This window comes from Malania oleifera, chromosome 12 (assembly GCF_029873635.1).
Source record: "Malania oleifera isolate guangnan ecotype guangnan chromosome 12, ASM2987363v1, whole genome shotgun sequence".
Classification (NCBI taxonomy): Eukaryota; Viridiplantae; Streptophyta; class Magnoliopsida; order Santalales; family Ximeniaceae; genus Malania; species Malania oleifera.
In genome coordinates, this window is record NC_080428.1 from 29,716,663 (window position 1) to 29,724,454 (window position 7,792).

Genomic DNA, 7,792 nt, shown 5'->3' on the forward strand with positions numbered 1-7,792 from the left:
CGAGGCTTGAGGAGGAGATGGTGATTGAAACGCTAATTATCTAGGGGCAGACATAAAAGGATTTTGAGAATTTTAGAATGGGTGAGAAGGTGGAGCTATGGGTGATTGCTAAGATCTTTAAGCTTGAAAACTTGAAGCTTGTAGCCTATAGGAGAACTTAGGATGTTTACTCAACCCAAGATTGTACTTGTTAGAGTAGGGATCATTGGTCGGCATGTCGTACCATTTGTGGGTGGCTTTAACTTCCTCTTGCACAAACTCAAGTGGGGGAGGCACATAGTGGCAATTATAATCAGTGTGTATGGGATCAAAGCAAATGGCACACACCTTTCCACACATCACAAGCTGAGGTTGCTGTCCTAGGGACAGTAACTAATTTAATTTCTTCACAATAGTGTGCAGTGTGGGTGCAAGGTTATGGCCCGCGGCTAACTTATAGACTCCCTTAAGAAGGGGAAGAGGAAGGTTGGTACAGTTTATGAGTAGCAATAACATGGTGCTTAGAATTCTTGGTGAGGTTCTCAAAGAGAACCCATGCCTTATTCTCATGTTTCGTAAGAAAAGTACCTCCATAAGATGCATTTACCATGACTTTATCCTGCTTAGCTAATCCTTCATAAAAGGTCTAAACTAATTACCACCTAGGGACTTGATGGCTATGGAATTTATGCAAGAGATCCTTAAAGCATTCCCATGTCTCAAAAATTATTCTCCATCCAATTAGGAGAAACTAGTGATTGCCTTCCTCAGCTGGTTAGTCTTCCTAATAGGGAAGTACTTTTTTAGGAAATCATGTTGCATTGTAGCTCAGTTGGTCACCGAGTTTGGTTCTAAGGAATTCAGCTAATATTTCTTTTTATCCTTTAGAGAGAAGGGGAAAAGACTTAAATGGAGGGCGTCATCACCAAAGTGAGCTATACAGATGGAGGAATAGATTTTGAGAAACTCATCTAGATGCTTGTATGGATTTTCAGTCGAATTCCCAAAGAAGTTGGGAAGCATTGAGATGATAGAAGCCTTAATTTTAAATTGTCCCGGCTCAACCTCCGAAAATCATATACAAGATGGCAAGGTGTATGTGTTGGGTGTAAAGTAGTCTCTAAAGGGCCAAAGAGGTTGCTCTTCCACCACAGGCTGGCAGGGAGCTTGGGGTTTTGGGTTTTGGTTTGTTTGGGTTAATATTGTTGTCTAAAATTTTGTATTTAAATGGTATTTCATGAGGCTAAAAGCACACTCACACGTGATTTGTAGCACTTAGGCTTCTTCGAGGGCACTGAGAGAACACCCGTGGCGACTATGACACTTTGTGAGGTATCGTTAAGCCGTTCGTTCATTTCTCGAGTTTTTGATGTCAAACTCCGAGTTTGTATAACTCAACCTTCCTTCTTTTGCTAGACTTCCTTTGTCAACTAGTCTTTGTTCTTGCACTTGTTAGCCTAGAGGTGAAATCAAGCGGGGAGATATAAATTTAGGTCTTGTAGCTTACTCAAGACATGAAGGTTAAGCCACCTCTAGAAACATACTTGTTCTATGGATTCCTATTCAAGTTACATTCCCATTGGAGTTACGAAAAAAACATAAGAATGTGATTATTGTATTAGTTGACCATGCAAAGAAAGAGAATAAGAAAGGAAGAAAATCCTAAGCAGAGAAAAATGAAAACAAAAACATACACCTGCTCCGAACAAATATAAAGAGGTTAAGCTAAGGACACGACACTACAATTTTGCACATATGATGAATCTTCTACTAACCAATGCACTTGCTGAATTCAAGCTTAGTTTGGGAATAAGTTCATCTAAGGTGATCTTCATTAAATTTGGTGAGTAAGTGAGAAGATGCTATGGTGAAAGACTTGACACCTCAGTAAAGGCTAGATTCCATTCCTATAAGACTAATCCACTCCACATTTCTAGCATTAGTTCTTCAAATATGTGGGACGTTTGATCATGACACTCTTCCTTACATATGGGAGTGAACTCATTTTCTTAAGGGAATTTTGAGGGAATGGACAAGTGAGGCTGAGTCAAGACGATCATTCTGCAGGTGCCACAAAGCACTCTGAGTGAGACAAATCATATACCTTACACATGCCTTGTGAAGTCGTCTATTCATACTCAGATTTATATGCTAATACTAACTTTGAATTATAATCATGGGTTGATTCTCTGTGAGTTATGTCTTGATATAGTTGTGTTGTTTAGAGCTTTGCATGATTGAATTGCTGAGGAGTGTATGCATAATAGGGAATTTATATGTAATAAGGTTATATCTCTATATGTAAAATGGTATGATTATGTTGCATGCGTTCTTATATTTTGTTTACCGAACTAGTGATTGTGGGTATCGCTCTAGAAACCTTCACAAGACAAGAACTCGTCCACTACGATCAACTTAGGGGTTTAGAGCCTTGTTGCATACGGTAACTGCAACCGTATTTCCCGCGAAAGTGGATGTAGGTAGGATTTACTAGTTTTTTAAGATTTTGCTTTGTTTGAGGACTAGCAAAGTGTAAGTTGAGAGTTGTGATGAGTCCCTAAAATACATGATTTTAGACCTTTATTGATTTTTTTTTTATCCTCATTTTACTATGTATATAATCTAAGTTATCATTGTTCGGAGCAATGCAAGGTTTGTTTGTCTTTTCCAGAAAAGCATGTTAAAACCATTGAGTTAAGCATTATGAGAAGTCAATGAAGATTTGGAAGACTCAAAGCTCAAAATCAAATGCTCAACCCAGCTCCAGAAGCTCTATATCATCATAGGACAAGAAGATGATGCTCGACCATGTGGTGTGACAAGCAACACATAGGAGCAACTTAGTCTTCCACCACAGACTCCAAGGTTCATACTGAGATCAAAATGCTGCAAGGTTTGACCAAGTGCCCGACCAAGTGACTCTCCAGGGCAACCACGTTGAGCTACTGAGACAAAACTGAGAACATAAATATCGAGAGTCTCGATGAAGTGTTCAACCAAGTGACTCTTTAGGGAGAGCATGTCGAGTTCCTGAGATTTCTTGAAGATTGAGATCGTGCAAGTCTCGACCATCATCTTGACCATCACGACCCTGATGTGCGATGTAGTCGAAGATATTGAAGATTCAAATTCCTGATTTCTCATAAGTCTTGACTATGGCATGCACAAGAATGACAGAGGGGTAACTTGGCCGACAGCGATGACCTTCTATGCGAGATTTGCTGCAAACTTTCCTAACTCGTAAAACAAACATTGTAAACCCCAGAGCCTATAAGAATTTGCTACAAACACAAGCTCTAGGTTCCTATTTGGCCTCTCTTAGGTTAGTGATAGACTTAGGATGACATTGAGAGCCAAATTAGATTAGGAGTAGTGTAGATTTCTAGGCTGTGCATGAAGTGCCCGACGGCCTATGACAACCGGCAGCGTTCATATGTTTTCCAGTGTATATTACATGGTCTTCTTTTGTACTTCCTAGTGTCAGTGACCGACATGATGAATACAAAGGAATGATCTTTTTACTTGCTTTCCATTTACTACTTTCTTTACTTGCTCTCGATTTACTGTTATGTCTGTGATGAAAGGTTGCAGATAAGGATAGGCACTACTATGTTTCCATCAGGGGGAAATAGTTTGCTACGGATGCCTCGGAGGTGTATGTGATCGTTGAGACAGGGTATACTCTAGTTCCTAAGCATGCTCCAGATGGTTGGTGAACCCTTGCTACCCTGCGCCCTCGTACATCCCTCTCCTGCTTTGGCCTGAGATTCATGGGTTAGTACTTCTATCGAAGCCTAAAGAAGCATAGTCAGGGGCATGGCGTCCAGTGCTTGATTCAGCCATCAGCATCACTTTGTAGGAGTAGGGTTACATGGAAATTTACTTGCTTTCTAGTAGTGTTAATTTACATGCTTTCATTTAAATGCTTTTCAGTAGTCGGATAGAAAACAACACCAAAAATATCATCTTTTTACTCCTTTTTCATAATAGGGTTCTAGTAAACTAATTTGGAAGAGGTTTTATAAACTGCGCTTCAAGTCCCTGAGGATTGACACCCAACTTACCCACTCTCTACAGAATTTGGGTTAGTTAGGTAGTATAAAGTTTATTTTTGGTAGTTAAGGACCCAAGCCTTGGCAAGCCAACAACCTACATGGATTAAAACAAGCTCCTAGAGCTTGGTATGAAAGGTTGAGTGGCTTTTTGTTAGAAAACGGTTTCACTAGAGGTAAAATGGATACTAACTTGTTTATAAAATCTAAGGTCGCCGATATGCTCATCATACAAATCTACCTTGATGATATTATATTCGGTGTTACAAATGAGGAATTATGGAAATAATTTGCTACATGCATGAAAGATGAGTTTGAAATAAGCATGATGGGTGAATTGATGCATTGCCTTGGTCTTCAAATTAAACAAGCCAAAAATGGAACATTCATAAATCAATAAAAATACATAAAATACTTGCTCAACGCATTTGATATAGAAGGTGGCAAGCCATTGGGAACCCCAATGAGCACTTCCATCAACCTAGACAAAGATGAGCAAGGAAAATTGGTAGATGTTAAATACCATGGAGGCACGATAGGTAGCTTGCTTTATTTGACAGCCAGTAGACCTGACATTATGTTCAGTGTCTGCATGTGTGCTAGATTTCAAGCAGCACCAAAAGAATCTCATCATATAGCTATTAAAAGAATCTTAAGGTATTTGATAGGTACTATAGACTTAGGTTTAGGGTATCCTAAAGATACAACATTTGAAATGATTAGATATTCAGATGAGGATTATGTTGGATGACATACCTAGAGTGTCATTAGGTGCTGTTTAGATTAGATTTCAATTCAATTGTTAATTAACATTGCTTTGTTTAATTTCAAGTTTCATGTTCAATTCAGTTTCATTCCTGATTTGTATTTCAATTCTGAATTTCAATAAAAGTCATGCTTTCAATTTCGTCTTTCAATACCTTGTCTTTACTTTCAGTTTCCTGCACCATGAATAACTAACTTGCTTGATTCTCTTGTTGTAATGAAACCCTAGTCTAAAACAGCATAGCTAGGATTTAGTTAATTGTGCATAATAGGGTACGATTGTTAAAAGGGAATCCATGTTTGCCAAATAGGGTATACCTTGTTCTCCCAATCTTGCTCTGGACGATTAGTGCGAACTCGGCTACCCTATGCCACTTAAGCAAATTACGTTAAAAAGTAATTCATGATGGCTACATACCCCATTCTCTCGATCGTGCTATGGATGATTGGTGTGAACCCTACTACCCTATGCTACTCAAGTGAATTACTTATCTATGAAACCCTACTATGGATAATTGATCGAACCTAGTTATTACTCATTAACTCAATTTTCCATTACTTTTGTAGTTTAATAGAAAACCAATCTTTTCATCTTGTTCAAGCATAGTAAACTAGATTAATTTGGTTAACCGCTCCACTGAGTCCCAGAGGATCGACACTTGACTTACTCATTGTTCTACTGAACTTAGGCTTAGTTAGTTTTATAAATTTTATCTTTGGTAGTTAAGGACTCAAGCCTTGGCAAGCCTACCAAATTTTGGCACTGTTCCCAAAGACTCACTCACGATAGTGAGCCAAAACTAGTATAGTTTATTACATGATTTTTTTAATTAATTTAGTTTATTTTTATTTTTGTTTGAAATTTGGAGGCTTGATTTTATGTGCTAAGTTGTTGCATGTAGGGTTTGAGATCTCTAGATCCCAAACTAGTACCTATAGACCCTTTGATTGACAGATCTAGTAGGTCAGTTAGGAAATCTACTTCTAGTATAGAGTTAGCTGAGTCGTCTGATTCTAAAGCCATAGCCGAATGCCAATCGGTTCCTGCTTACCATAATCAAAACCAAAACCTAGAACCTCTTGCACCCCATTGACCTATGATAGAGGAGCAACCTCTTTGGCCTTTAAGGGACTATTTCATCCCTAATGCATACACTTTGCCATCTTGCATCCAGTTCTCGAATGTCGAGGCAATGCAATTCGAAATCAAGACCTCAACCATCTAAATGCTTCCAAACTTCTTTGGGAATTCAATTGAAAATCCATATAAGCATCTTGGTGAGTTCCTTGAAATTTGCGCCACAATCCGCATATCCAATTTTGGTGATGATGCCCTCCGCCTTAGGCTATTTTCGTTATCTCTAAAATACAAAGCCAAATATTAGCTGAATTCTTTAGTGCCGAACTTGATGACCACCTCGGCCACCATGCAACACGAATTTCTTAAAAAAGTACTTCCCAATTGGGAAGACTAACTAGCTTAGGAAGGCTATCACTAGTTTCACACAGATTGATGGTGAGCAATTTTTTGAGAAGTGGGAACATTTTAGTGGCCTTTTGTGTAAGTGCCCACATCATCAAGTCCCTAGGCCATTAGTTCATACATTCTATTAGGTGTTAGCTAAGCATGATAAAGCCATGGTCGATGCATCATGTGGCAGTACTTTCCTCACGAACGATGAGAAGAGGGTTAGTAAGGGACTAGTGGAGGAGATTCCCATTGTCGAACCTGGGTGTGTTCAACACTAGCATTCATTGGGTCTAGATGAAGATGATAAACTTAGCACTTATGGGATGCAACTTGCTTGCTTTTCTTATTTACTTTAGTCTTTGATTCATTGGGTGGTACATTATATGGTAAGTTAAAGTCTAGAGTCTCTAGAGTAGGTCTTAGGTTAGTGTCTCAATCAAAGGTGCGACGAGGGCTTCAACTGGTGCGACTTGGTCCACCCCTCATGATATTTAATTATGGAAAAGGAGTCTTTTTTATAGAATAGGTCAACCATGCCGTGACCAGCAAGCCCACCATGTAATGCCCCAAAATTTCAAGTTAACATATTAACAATAATACATTTATTCACATACAATATTACAATATTTCTAATACCCCATTTACGATCACCTGATCCCAAAAAGGGGTCCCAGGTGCATTCTTTCTACAAAACAATTTTAACACATACAACAAAAGCAAAAAGACCATCCATTCCATACATACTAGAGTACTACCTCACAACCAATACATCTATGATACCGAAGATTCATATTATAGACCATAAAATCGAAAAACATCTAATATAAGAAGATTGATGTTCCACCAACACTCACCCGCTGCGAGATCGTCTACGTTCCGCTCTAGAGCTCTTAAGCTTGATTCCTTGAAGGCACTGATAAGTTGATATATTTATTAGGGTGAGTCACTTCTTAGTAAGACGAAATAGATTATTATTAATGTGTGGCTAATATGAGTGTCAGTAAAATCAACCCATTCATTAATTTACTTTATTTGACCAACATAGCATTCGTAAAAATATAACTTACACCTATACAGTTGAAAATACACATTTTATTTCACAATATAGTTCAACTCACTAATTAACACCATTTAGAAAAATTCACATATATGTGTAGAAGAACCACCCTTTTGGACTAACAAAATCATCATATAATAGACCCACATGATTGGGTTGTGTGGTTCGAAGACTGGGCTTTGCCATGGCTGGCCTACCACCAGGCTAAGTCAAAATGTCTCGTCTACAAGTCCAATTTGCCTACCCAGCCTGGTCCTGACTCCAGGGGGTACAACAACTTTTCACAGCCAAATCAACTTTCCATTACCAACACTTTGCAGTACAGTGTGGTTGCACTAGCTCATTCACTAGCAACGGTACCGTGCTCTCATTACATCTAGTCCTCGTGTGTTCTAAACCATATAATGCAATTTAAGTAATAAAAACAGTGTCATGATCTCATTTTCATAACATGCATATCACATCAGT

General features: G+C 38.6%; 1 non-coding gene across 1 annotated transcript; it reads right to left on the bottom strand.

Annotated features, from left to right (window-relative positions):
- Positions 1–6,273: 6,273 nt before the first annotated feature.
- On the bottom strand, positions 6,274–6,379 carry LOC131145262 (small nucleolar RNA R71). Its single transcript, XR_009134048.1, has one exon. It is a non-coding gene; the product is annotated as a small nucleolar RNA R71 (small nucleolar RNA).
- Positions 6,380–7,792: the final 1,413 nt, after the last annotated feature.